The sequence below is a fragment of the Phocoena sinus genome, chromosome 4 (assembly GCF_008692025.1).
Source record: "Phocoena sinus isolate mPhoSin1 chromosome 4, mPhoSin1.pri, whole genome shotgun sequence".
NCBI lineage: Eukaryota > Metazoa > Chordata > Mammalia > Artiodactyla > Phocoenidae > Phocoena > Phocoena sinus.
In genome coordinates this window covers 40151296-40164509 of record NC_045766.1, presented here as the reverse complement: position 1 = coordinate 40164509, position 13214 = coordinate 40151296, and positions in this window count along the sequence as shown.

Below are 13214 nucleotides of genomic sequence, written 5' to 3'. Positions count from 1 at the left end.
TCTTCCCGGACTAGGGCTCAAACTCGTGTCCCCTGCATTGGCGGGCGGATTCTTATCCACCACACCACCAGGGAAGTCCGGTTCACTTATTTTAATGCATAAACTTTAAAAGATAATCACTCAGCAACTAAGCCCGTGTGCCACAACTACTGAACCTGTGCTCTAGAGCCTGCGAGCCACAACTACTGAGCCCACGTGCCACAACTACTGAAGCCCACACACCTAGAGCCTGTGCTCCCCAACAAGAGAAACCACCACAGTGAGAAGCCCAAGCACCGCAACGAGGAGTAGCCCCCACTCACCGCAACTAGAGAAAGTCCGCACAGAGCAACAAAGGCCCAACACAGCCACACAACCACAAAAAAGATAATCACTCAAACACAATAGAAGTTTATTTCTCTGTAACAAAATTGTTGTTCAGGGGAGTGTTGCAGCCTGGAGGCGTAGAAAAGTGAAAGGGGGTAGAGAATGCTCTGTGAAGTCATTCAGGGACTCAGTGAGGCAGTGGTTCTGCCATCTTCAACGTGTGGCTTCCAAGTTCCCTCCACTTGTCACCGTATTGGCCCATGAGAAGGAGGAAAGTAGCGCAATACCCACTCTCTTGAAAGCACAGTCCAGAAAGGCACATACTACTTCTGCTGCATTCCATTAATAAGAGCTTAGCCACATGAAACACTTAGCTGCAAGGGAGGCTGGACATTGTGGTACCATAGTTACAGCCTCTTTGGAAGAAAGAACAAATTTTGGTGGAAAACTAGCTGTCTTTGCCACAACAATCTAGTAGACTTAGCCATTAACATTGGCAGAGACCAATTTATCATAAAGCTTATGAGATTCAAACTTCTAGGCTTCTCACTTGCATAGGCCTCTTCCAAGCCCCTGTGAGGGGCCTGCATTAGTTACCAATTTCTGTATAACAAAGTACTCCAAAACTTATCAGCTTAAAACAATAACCTTATTATTTCACACAGATTCTGGGTCTGGAATCAGGGAGCAGTTTTCTGGGTGATTCTGGCTCAAAATATCTCATGAGGTTGTAGCCAAGTCTGTAGTTATTTAAAGGCTTGACCAGGGCTGGAGGATCCCCTTCCAAGATGGCTCACTCACATGGCTGTGGGCTGGAGGCCTTAGTTTCTCACCACATGGGCTTCTCCACAGGGCTACCTGAGGGTTCTCACAGCATGGTAGCTGGGTTCCCCAGAGTGAACGATCCAAGAGAGAGGTAGAAGTCATAATGTCTTTTATAACCTAGCCTCCAAAGTGACATCATTTCTACTACATTCTATAGATTATATTGGTCTCACAGACCAATCTCAGTACGGTATTGGAGAGGAATTACACAAGGGCATGGATACCAGGACATAGGAATGATTGGGGGAAATCTTCATAATAGGAAGCTGGCTACCACTAGGCCCCCAGCAGTGTGTTCACATGTTCTTGTAACATTTGCAAAAGTAAGATATTTTTATATTCTTTCTCTTAATGAGCCCCACCCCCACCTCCATTATATAAGTTGTTGGCCCTATGAAGCACGAATCCTTTTCTTATATGATCTTGCTTGAAACTTTAAACATCGTTTTAAAATTTGGTGAAACTATTCCACAAACCAAAGTCATAACTAAATTCTGAAGGAAATGAAGTAATTTTTCAAAATGTGTTTGTTTTTATTACTATTAATTTTACCTAGTTTGTGCACTGCTGATTTATTATCAATGTTAGACGAGAAGTTAGGAGATCTGGATTCCAATCCAGATTCTACCTCTAACAAACTGTGTGACCTCCTTTTGATAAGATGCAGCCTGCTTTTTAAGCTGGCTTTTTTTTTTTTTCCTTTTGTCAGTACAGTCAGGGTTGCGTTAACTAATCCATACAGGTACTTCCGTCCAGCTCTTTAAAAGTTTATGATTTAATGATGTCTCTCTATGCCACACATTCCTCATCCCTAAAAAGGGACGACAGTATTTACTTCATAGAGTTGTCGTGATGATTAAATAAGATAGCCTAGATAAGGTACCTGGAATATGCCTGGCAAGCAGTGCACGCTCAATAAATATTAGTCATTTTTATTATCTTATGCCTGAAAGCTAACCAACCTCAGGAAGCCTATTTTGTATGCTTTTATACTATCACAGTAAGTTCAGTTTTCATCTCAGATGATAGTATCCATTTTTATAAGTTAGCAAAAGATAATGTAAAGTAATATCAAGGATGTGGAACAGCTGGAACTGCCATACATTTACTGATGGGAGTATAAACTGGTATGACTTTGGCAAAGTATTTGAAAATATAACCACTTAAGCTGAACTTATGCATATCCTATGACGCAGCAAATCCTCTTCTGGCTATACACCCAACAAAATTAGTGCTTATGTCCACCAACAGACATATATAAGACTATTCATAATAGCTTTATTCGGAACAGTCTTGAAACTTGAAATAAACCCAAAATGTCCTCAATAGTAGAATGGATAAAGTACAATACAGTCATACAATGGGATGAGTATAGCAGTGAAAAAGAAAGAAACTCACCAAGATGATGTTGAGAAAAAGAAGCTACTTCATTATGTGGAGTTCAAAATCTGGCAAACAAATCTGTGGTGATAAGAGGTCGGAAGCAATTACCTTTGAGAGGATGCTGACTGGCAGAGGTCTGCTGGAAATGTCCTACAAGTTGATCTGAGTAGTGGTTACACTGGCATATACATATGTAAAAACCAGGGTTTCCCTGGTGGCGCAGTGGTTGAGAGTCTGCCTGCCGATGCAGGAGACACGGGTTCGTGCCCCGGTCCGGGAAGATCCCACATGCCGCGGAGCGGCTGCGCCTGTGAGCCATGGCCGCTGAGCCTACGCGTCCGGAGCCTGTGCTCCGCAACGGGAGAGGCCACAACAGTGAGAGGCCCGCGTACCGCAAAAAAAAAAAAAAAAAAAATCAATGAAGCTTTAGATTTAGGATTTGTACGTTTTGGGGAGGTTCGCTGGTGGTGCAGTGGTTGAGAGTCCACCTGCCGATGGAGAGAACATGGGTTCGTGCCCCGGTCCGGGAGGATACCACATGCCGCGGAGCGGCTAGGCCCGTGAGCCATGGCCGCTGAGTCTGTGCGTCCGGAGCCTGTGCTCCGCAACGGGAGAGGCCCGCGTATGGAAAAAAAAAAAAAAAAAATTTGTACATTTTATTGTAAGTTGTACCTCAATAAAACATTTTTTAAAGTTGGTATAGAAAAACATACTGCTGGTGTCCTCAACGTAGGAAAAGAGGCTTGGTCATGATTTAGATTTATGCAACTCTGTTTCATTTTAGCTAAATCTTTGACAATTATGGTCATTAGGCAGTCATTAATGAATAATTAATCATTTATTACTCCCCTATCATTTACTACCTTATTAATTTTGTCAACTGTTCATTCATTTCACAAATATTTAAGTGCTGAGTACTCTGCTAGGTGATGGGGCCACCAACAATGAACAAAAGAGACATAGTTCTTGCCTCCACAGGGTGAGGTGTATTGGGGCAACACAGAAAAGTAAATCAGGAATTACAATTGCTTGTCACAAATGTATTATGGGGATGTAGAAGGTATCTCCTGCTACTGGAGAACAAAGCAGGGGCAACAACCCAGAAGGGAAAGATCTACTGAAGAAAATAATATCTAAGTTGAATTCAGAGTAGGAGTAGCATGCTGTTCCCCAGGCCAAAGAGAACATGGCATATCCTAGGACCTGGGAGAAGTTGAGTAGGGCTGAACACAAAGTGTGCTGGAAAGGAAGCAAGGGGTGCAATAAATGATGCTGGAGAAGCCAAGCCATGGAAGACCTTGCAAGCCCTGAGAAGGTGGTTAAGATGTTATTTATTCTATGGACAGGGAAGACATGACGTGGCATGTGTTCTGGATGTAACAGTCTGTCTTCAGTGTGAAGAATGAACTAGAAGAAGGAAGAGACTGGTTAGGAGGCTGTTGCAGTAAACTAGGCTGGAGGTGATGGAGCCTAAAACTAAGGCAGTAGAGGTGAGAGATGTTTCGGAAGTAGAAGTTGTAGGACTTGAAGTATGGTTGGTTAAGCACAGACGAGTGAAGAGTGAAGGTTGACACCCAGTTTCTGGCTTGAGTGCTCCTGTTGACAGTGGTGCCATTGCCCAGGGTAGGGAATATAATAAAGAAGTTGTTTGCTAGCTTGAGGGATTTTGATGAGGTGAGAAGAGGAAGCTAATGAGTTCTGTTTTGTCTATCTTATGTTTAAGGTGCTTTTGAGTCACTGAGGTAGAGATATTCAGATTGCACCTGGTGCTGAGGAGAGGTAACTGTCCTAAAGAAATAAATTTGCGGGGATTCCCTGGTGGCACAGTGGTTAAGAATTTGCCTGCCAATGCACGGATACAGGTTCAATCCCTGGTCTGGGAAGATCCCATATGCTGTGGAGCAGCTAAGCCCATGCGCCACAGCTACTGAGCCTGTGCTCTAGAGCCCACGAGCCACAACTACTGAGCCCACGTGCCACAACTACTGAAACCCACACACCTAGAGCCCGTGCTGCACAACAAGAGAAGCCACCGCAAGAAGTCTGCGCACAGCAACGAAGAGTAGCCCCCACTCGCCGCAACTAGAGAAAGCCGTGGACAGCAACAAAGACCCAACACAGCCATAAATAAATAAATTAAATAAATTAATTTATTTTTAAAAAGTCAGAAGTCAGCATTGTACAGGAATTTTTTTACAAATTTCTATAAATTAAAAAAAATTTTTTTATACAGCAGGTTCTTATTAGTCACCAATTTTATACATATCAGTGTATACATGTCAATCCCAATCTCCCAATTCATCCCACCATCACCCCCACCACCCGCCGCTTTTCCCCCTTGGTGTCCATACGTTTGTTCTCTACATCTGTGTCTCAATTTCTGCCCTGCAAACCGGTTCATCTTGTACGGGAATTAATTAAAGCTGTGAGAGTCGGGAAAATCTAAAATCACCCCTGAATAAAACGTAGAGTAAGAAGAGGAGCAGATTTGGTATAGAACACTGTGGGATACACATCTAGACGATCAGCAGCAGAGATAGAAGGCCCCTCGGAAAGCACTGAGGAGAAATGGAGAAAAAGTAAGGAAACAAGATTGTATACACAGAAGCTAAAGGGAGGGAGATTTTTCTAGAACTGTTAGGTAGGCAACAGGGTCAAATGCTTCCAAGAGGTTACATCAGGGAAGTCTTGGTGATCTTAACAAATGCAGTAGCAGAGAAGGTAGATGCCAGATTTCAGTGGTTGAGGACTGAATGGGAGGTGAGGGGGTTATTGTGTCTGAATCTCAAACACTCACCCCTTCTCTGAAATTGGGGAATCCTACTGCCCTTGCATTGACTAGTTTAGTACCATCATATTAGAGTACTAATTTTAGACAACAGAGTACACTCCCACTAGGTTAAGCAGAAAAGGATTTATTAAAGAGTATTGGTTAGTTTACAGGATGTCTGGGAAGGCTAAGGAACCACCCTTGGTTTTTGCACAGTCGTTGACAGCACAGCCAGGGGAAAGGCCCGGCCACATCATGGGAACTTTCCAGCAGATATGTCCTCGCTGCCATCACCTGCTGCCTGCTACCCATGAACCTAGGATCTGGTCACTAGAACCTCTACAACAGCCGCAGCAGAAGAAACAAAAGCCTCTACATCTGTGCTTGCCAGAAGAACCATGTGGCCTCTGCCTTGTGATGCTCACTTCTGCATGCCAAGTCTGTCAAGGGTACATCTGCCCGGCAGAAGCATGAGTAACCCTTGCTACACTTCATGAGAGTCTTGGAAATACAGTCTTTAGCTTTTCAGGTGCTGAAGCCCAGGAAGGCATGCTACAATGAATTGAAAAGGTATGGAATGATTCAATCAGTAATATTGTCACTGTCCATCCCTTTGGCTATTCAGAAACAGTTCATCGTTCTCCCCACACTTAAAATTTCAAACCACCAATTGCAACAACATGTTCCTTCCTTTCCTAATGCAGTGATCTCTTGTACAAAAGAAGTTACATTCGTTCTCTCCCTTCAAGATACAGAATCTCATCAGTAACTTCATTCATCTTTGGTTAATGTTTTTCCTCCTCTGGTTAAGTTATAACTCAGTATTGATATCCTGAAATCTATGGACTAAACTGGGAAGCTAAGCACAAAATTAAAAGGTCAAGGGTAAAAAGAACAGAGCAAGGAAGAAAGTAAGGGTAGCTTCTACAGGCCACGAGGCTGTAATGGGCGATTATAACTTTCTTCTGCCCCTATTTAGTCTATGCTCCCTTTGCTCTCAGCCAGAAGCTTAAGTGGTTGGAGTCATTTACCTGATGAGATGACCCAAACCTTCTTTCCTGAAAGGTCTGAGCTTTTTATGACGCTGACGTACAGATTCCTGAGGTTTTCCATTGGCTTTTACCACTATGCATGGTAGTAAGAGGAGGCAAGGATGCCCTAGGTCCTAGATTTGCTCCTCCTTGCCTTCGCTGTATAGTAGAAACCCCATCTCCCCTTTAAAATCAAAATCAAGCACCCCAGCCAATACATGTAATCTCCCCACCTTGTTCATGATGCATGAGGAATCCAAAAACACCAGGTGCCAGTCTCAACCTCTAGTTCAATGAAACCACTTTTGTGTCTCCTAATGGACTCATTCCTCCCTTGGATAAGAAGACTGTCAGAGCAGCAGGGACAGAAAGCAAAAATTTTGGGAGTGGGTCAGTAGATTTATTGGTGGGAAGTGTCACTCCCACTTCACATACATGGGTTTCTGGACCCGTGTATTGTGGACATGGAAGATACGCATTTACTGCATCCTAACTGATAGCATCATACCTCCACGGAATGTTGTTTCCCAGCTGGTACCTTAACTAGATCTCCCAAAGGACTCTCTACCTTTCTAAAAGTCCATCCACTTCTAAGTGATGGGATACATAATAAGATCAGTGAATCCCAGCCATATTCTACTGCATTCATCAATAAACAAATTCCCTGGTCAGAAGCAATGGCTAATGGGATACCACAACAATGAACTAGGTACTTAGTAGGACTAGAGATAATGACACAAATAAAAATTTGGCATTCAGGGAAAGTAAACCTATATCTATAGTAAATACATATTTACAGCGAGGAAGTATTGCTGTCCTCTCCATGATGGAAGAAGCCTATGTAATCAATCTGCCGCTAGACGGCTGGTTGATATCCCAGTGTTGGAGCTGGCTCAGGGCTGTTACTGATCGCTGCTGCAGGTACGTTAGGTACTCAGAAGGTGAAGTAGCCTGGTCAGCCCCATTGGAGGAAGCTGATGTTGAACCTATGCATAATCTCCTTCCCTGCCGCTACAGAGCCTTTAAAAATGAACAAACAGATGCCTGGAGAAAGGCCATTCTGTCCACCTAATTATTGAGAACCTTCTCTGTAGGAGTCCTTGACAAGAATCCACATGGGACACAGTTATTCTCATACACTGGGCAGAATCTAAAGATGTCCATTCATGCACTTCGTTCCTCAAATCTCCTTGTCGCAACTTTCAATCTTGTTTTTTCCATGACCTGACTTAGCTCATGAATCAATATAGATCCACACCTCAGAACATCTCCTTCCATACAAAATGGACCACGAGATGTTCCTTGTAAAACTCACACATCTGCATCTGCTTGGCAGAAAGAAGCTTGTTACGTGAGAAAATCTTGATGATGATTTCTTTTTCCCTGTGAAGGGGAGGCAAGGTCATCTGCTAAAAGGGAGGAAGAAAGTGACAGAATCAGAGATATGAGGAATTCAAAAGTTTTAAAATAGGGAGAGAGCCATTTGGAAAACAAAGAAACGATTTGGGAGCAGTTTTGAAGGTGTCAAATTACATAGTTATGTGATTTTTCTCCAGAAGCCCTACTTACTGTAAGCCACTGAGAAGCAAAAACCACTACAGTGGACAGGTACAACATGTTTACTGAAACTTCAAGACTATCCATTCACCTGTGTTTAAATAGAATTCCTGGGACTTCCCTGGCGGTCCAGTGGTTAGGACTCTGAACTTCCACTGCAGGGGTCAGGGGTTCAATCCCTGGTCGAGGAACTAAGATACCGCAAGCCGCTCAGCGCAGCCCAAAAATAAAAGTAAAAGTAAAAAATAAATAAATAGAATTCCTAGTTCACAAAATCAATTTACCAGTTCTGACTAAATCAGGGTTATTATTTACATATTAGCTTTTTAATAGCAGCTTTTGTCGATTAAGGCATAAGAGTAACGTATAAAAATTGTTTTTCCAAATAAGGATTATTTGGAATAATCATCTTTTAAAATCTGTAAAATCAATTGATAACAACGGTTGCCTCTGGGAAGGGGAATTAGGTGGCTGAAAGATGAGAGGGAAAAGAGATTTACTTATCCCTTTGCAGCTTTTTTTTAAAAAAACTAGACATTCCCGAGAAATCATTGCTTTCCTGGAATACTTTGTCTTTTTAAGTCTTTTCTTTCCTCCTGGTAGTTCAGAGACTTCTAATGTTGATTTAGAGGTGAATAAAAGCGAAGGCAGGGCCGGTGCTGTGTGTTGGGCCATAACCCTCCACGGTCCACCGGGGCTTCATCTCACCCGGACAACAGCCATTTGCTCATCCCTGCCTGTCTATAAACAACAAGAATTTGAATAATTGCATGTTATTTACTTGTTTCTCTGTAAGAAGGACCTGGAGATGTGTATAGTCAAGGATTTCTGAGAAGGGCTTGAGGTTGAGAAGTACAAAGAACAATCTTCATTTAGGCTATTTCAAAGTATCAAAATCAATAGATGAGCAAAGAAATAAAAACTGCAGGGGCTTCCCTGGTGGTACGGTGGTTAAGAATCTGCCTGCCAATGCAGCAGACACAGTTTCTAGCCCTGGTCCGGGAAGATCCCACATGCCACAGAGCAACTAAGCCCGTGTGCCACAACTACTGAGCCCACTGAGCCACACTACTGAAGCCAACGCACCTAGAGCCTGTGCTCCACAACAAGAGAAGCCACCGCAATGAGGAGCCTGCGCACCGCAACGGAGAGTAGCCCCTGCTCACCACAACTAGAGAAAGCCTGCACACAGCAACGAAGGCCCAATGCAGCCACAAATAAATAAATAAATAAATATTTTTTTAAAAAAAGAAATAAAAAACGCAAAAACGTCAACAAAATTAGAGGTTGCCAAAATCTAGCTCTGAGCTTCCTGGGAGCCAGAGCAAAAAAAGAAATACTTTTTCATTTTTTTAATTGAAGTATAGTTGATTTACAATGTTGTGTTTGTTTTAGGTGTACACTTTTTATATATATAATATATATATTCTTTTTCAGATTCTTTTCCATTATAGGTTATTACAAGATATTGAAATAGTTCCCTGTGCTATACAGTAGGTCCTTGTTGTTTATCTATTTTGTATATAGTAGTTTGTGTCTGATAATCCCAAACTCCTAATATATCCCTCCCCCCTTCCCCTTCCGTGACCATAAGTTGTTTTCTATGTCTGTGAGTTTGTTTCTGTTTTATAAATAAGTTCATTTGTACCATTTTTAGATTCCACATATAGGTGATATCATGTGGTATTTGTCTTTCTCGGTCTAACTTGCTTCACTTAGTATGGTAGTCTCTATGTCCAACCACATTGCTGCAAATGGCATTTTGTTCATTTTTGTGACTGAGTGGTATTCTATTGTGTGTATGTGCCGCATCTTTTTTGTCCATTCATCCGTCGTTGGACATTTGGGTTGCTTCTATGTCTTGACTGTTGTGAATGGTGCTGCTATGAACATGGGGGTGTATGTATCTTTTCAAATTAGAGTTTTCTCCAGATATGTGCCCAGGGGTGGGATCACTGGATCATATGGTAGCTCTACTTTTGGTTTTTTGGGAAACGTCCATGCTGTTTCCCATAGTGGCTGTACCAATTTACATTCCCAGAGAGATAATTTTTGTATTTAATTTGCATTTGGAATAAAATGGAAGATGGCTGTTTTTGCAAAAAAATGAAATTCTTTTTTTAAAAATATTTATTTATTTATTTAGCTGCGCCCGGTCTTAGTGGCTGCGTGCTGGATCTTCGTTGGGGCATGCGGGATCTTTTTTAGTTGCGGCATGCGAGACCTAGTTCCCTGACCAGGGATCAAACCTGGGCCCTCTGCACTGGGAGCATGGAGTCTTAACCACTGGGCCACCAAGGAAGTCCCTTCCTTTGCAGCTTTTGAATTTATACCAATTCATAAAAATACCTCTATAGTCCCTCAGTATGTCCAGCCTCACCAGATACAAGTACAGTTCTCTAGAGGGCTGGATTTTCATTGGAGACTTGACTAGGAAAAGATCTGCTTCTACACTTACATGGTTGTTGGCGGCATCCAGTTCCGCTCCGGATGTCAGACTGAGATCCTCAATTGCTTGCTAGCTGTTGGCTGGAGACTGCCCTCATTTCCTTGCTACGTGGTCCTCTCCTTAGGGAAACTCACAACACAGCATCTTGCTTCTTTAAAGCCAGCAAGAGAAGGTCTCAGCAAGACGGATATTATAATCTTAGTAAGTAATCACATCCATGTAACCAAGTACATCCCATCACCTTTGCTGCGTTCTATTGATTAGATGCAAGTCATAGGTCCCACCCACACTCACAGGAAAGGGATTGCACAAGGTCATGAATAGCAGGAGGTAGAGATCGTGGGGCCACCTTAGAGTCTGTCCTATATCACAGAACATGGCTTCAGGATAAAAACTAGGGGGAGGTGTCACAGGGGTGCCCAAGGGATCTGTTAGGACCATTTTAGTGAATATTTTTCAAATGACCTGGAAGAGAGGAAAAATAACAAAATTTGCCAGTTTTCCAATGGAAATAACTTTCTAGAGAGTGAGATGTCATGACATTGGGAATAAGGAAAGACTGGTCAATGGAAATCACAAGCAACAACGGTAGCAGCATCATTGGAAAGCAACATGGGGACTTACATCTGAGAACCGTGACACAGAAGCAATAACGGAAACAGTCTAGTGGAGTCTATCAGCAAGACAAGGTGCCTGCCTTAAGGAGTGTCAGGTAGTGCTGCCCCAAGAGGTCAGCAGTGGTGGAGGAAAACGTGCTGGTCAACGTCACATCAGGACAGCAATGGGGCTGTGGTGAAGATTCTTTTCTCAGAGATTGAAGGGAATTCCCTGGCAGTCCAGTGGTTAGGACTCCACACTTTCACCATCAAGGGCACGGGTGAGAGACTCTGATTGCTTTAAAAGAGAAAGAAAGAGAAAAAAACATTTGTATTCCATTTAATTCAGGGGTATTTGTCATGGGCAAAAACTAAGTAGGTCATAGTATATGGTGGTCAAAGCTTAGAAAATATAACCAACTGATTAATTTCTTACAGACCGAATTAATTTAAAATGTACTTTAATATCAAAAATCCTATAATCTAAAGCTAAACTATACTGTGTTTTATGAGTATTTGCCCTCATTTGTGTTCAAAAAATATTTATTGAGCAGTTATTATGCTAGGAAGTGCTCTAGATGCTTGGAATACAATGTGAACAAAGACAAGTGAGGTCTCTGCTCTCGTGGGGCCTATAATAGTGGGAAAGATGAGCATTGAATGAATAGTTACACAAATAGCCATATAACTATTACTGATGACTGCTATAAATGGCAAGAATAGAGTGCTTTGAGAAAAATATAACAGGGAGATACAATCTGGCCTGTAGGATCAGGATTGAAGGAAAAGTGACATTCAAACTAAGACCTGAATGATGGGTTTCCCTTGCAAGAGGAGGAGAAAGAGCAGGACAGCAGAGGAAACAACAGGTAAGAAGGCCCTGGGAGGGAAGGAGTTGAGATGTACTAGAGGACGAGGGAGGGCAGTATGGCTGGGACATGGTGACTAGAGCTCAAAATGACAGTAGCATCATGTAGCACCTGGACAGTAAGTATTTTAAAATTTTATCTTAAGGGCAACAAGAAGCCACTGAAAGATTTTGCAAGCCAAAAAAAATGACTGCTATGGTCTGAATGTTTGTGTCCCTCCTCAAATTCATATGTTGAATCCTAACCCCCAAAGATCATGGTGTTAGGAGGTAGAGACTTTAGGACGTGATTAGGTCATGAGGGCTGAGCCAACATGAATGGAATTAGTGCTCTTATAAAAGAGGCTCCAGAGAGATCTTTAGCCCTTCAACAATGTGAGGACACAGCAAGCAGTAGTCCACCCACACTGAATCTGCTGGAGCCTTGATCTTGGACTTCCCAGCCCCCAGAACTGTGAGCAATAAATTTCTGTTGTTTATAAGCTACCGGTCTGTGGTATTTTGTTATAGCAGCCCTAACAGACTAAGACAAATGCCATCACATGATCTCCCTTTAAACTGTCACTCTCATAGCTATTGAGGATTGGACTGGAGAAGGGGCAAGTGTGAACACAGAGTGGCCAGTGAGAAAGCTTTACGTTTGTCCAGAGAGATACAACAGTGGCTTGGGCCAGGGCAATGACAATGCAGATGGAGAGAAGTGGACAAATTCAACACATATTTTTTTTTTTTTTTTTTTGCAGTACGCGGGACTCTCACTGTTGTGGCCTCTCCCGCTGCGGAGCACAGGCTCCGGACGCGCAGGCTCAGTGGCCATGGCTCACGGGCCCAGCCGCTCCGTGGCATGTGGGATCTTCCCGGACCGGGGCATGAACCCGTGTCCCCTGCATCGGCAGGCGGATTCTCAACCACTGCGCCACCAGGGAAGCCCCTCAACACATATTTTGAAGGTAGAAAGATCACTTATTGGACGTGAAGTACCCTTCACAGGGAGATGGAGTTTTCAAGCATGACAACCATGTTTCAGGCATGAGCAACTGGATGGACAAAGTTACCATTTACTGATAAAAGGAACTCCAAGATATGCATAGATTTGGGGAGAAGTTGAAAAGGCTTCAGTTAAAAGATGTGAGATGGGGTTTCCCTGGTGGCGCAGTGGTTGAGAGTCCGCCTGCTGACGCAGGGGACGCGGATTTGTGCCCCGGTCCAGGAGGATCCCACATGCCGTGGAGTGGCTGGGCCCGTGAGCCATGGCCACTGAGCCTGCACGTCTGGAGCCTGTGCTCCGCAACGGGAGAGGCCACAACAGTGAGAGGCCCGCGTACCGCAAAAAAAAAAAAAAAAAAAAAAAGATGTGAGATGTTCCCTTCACCAATGGTGGTAATAATAATAATAATAAGATTGTAATGATTAGGTAAGAACTGAGCCA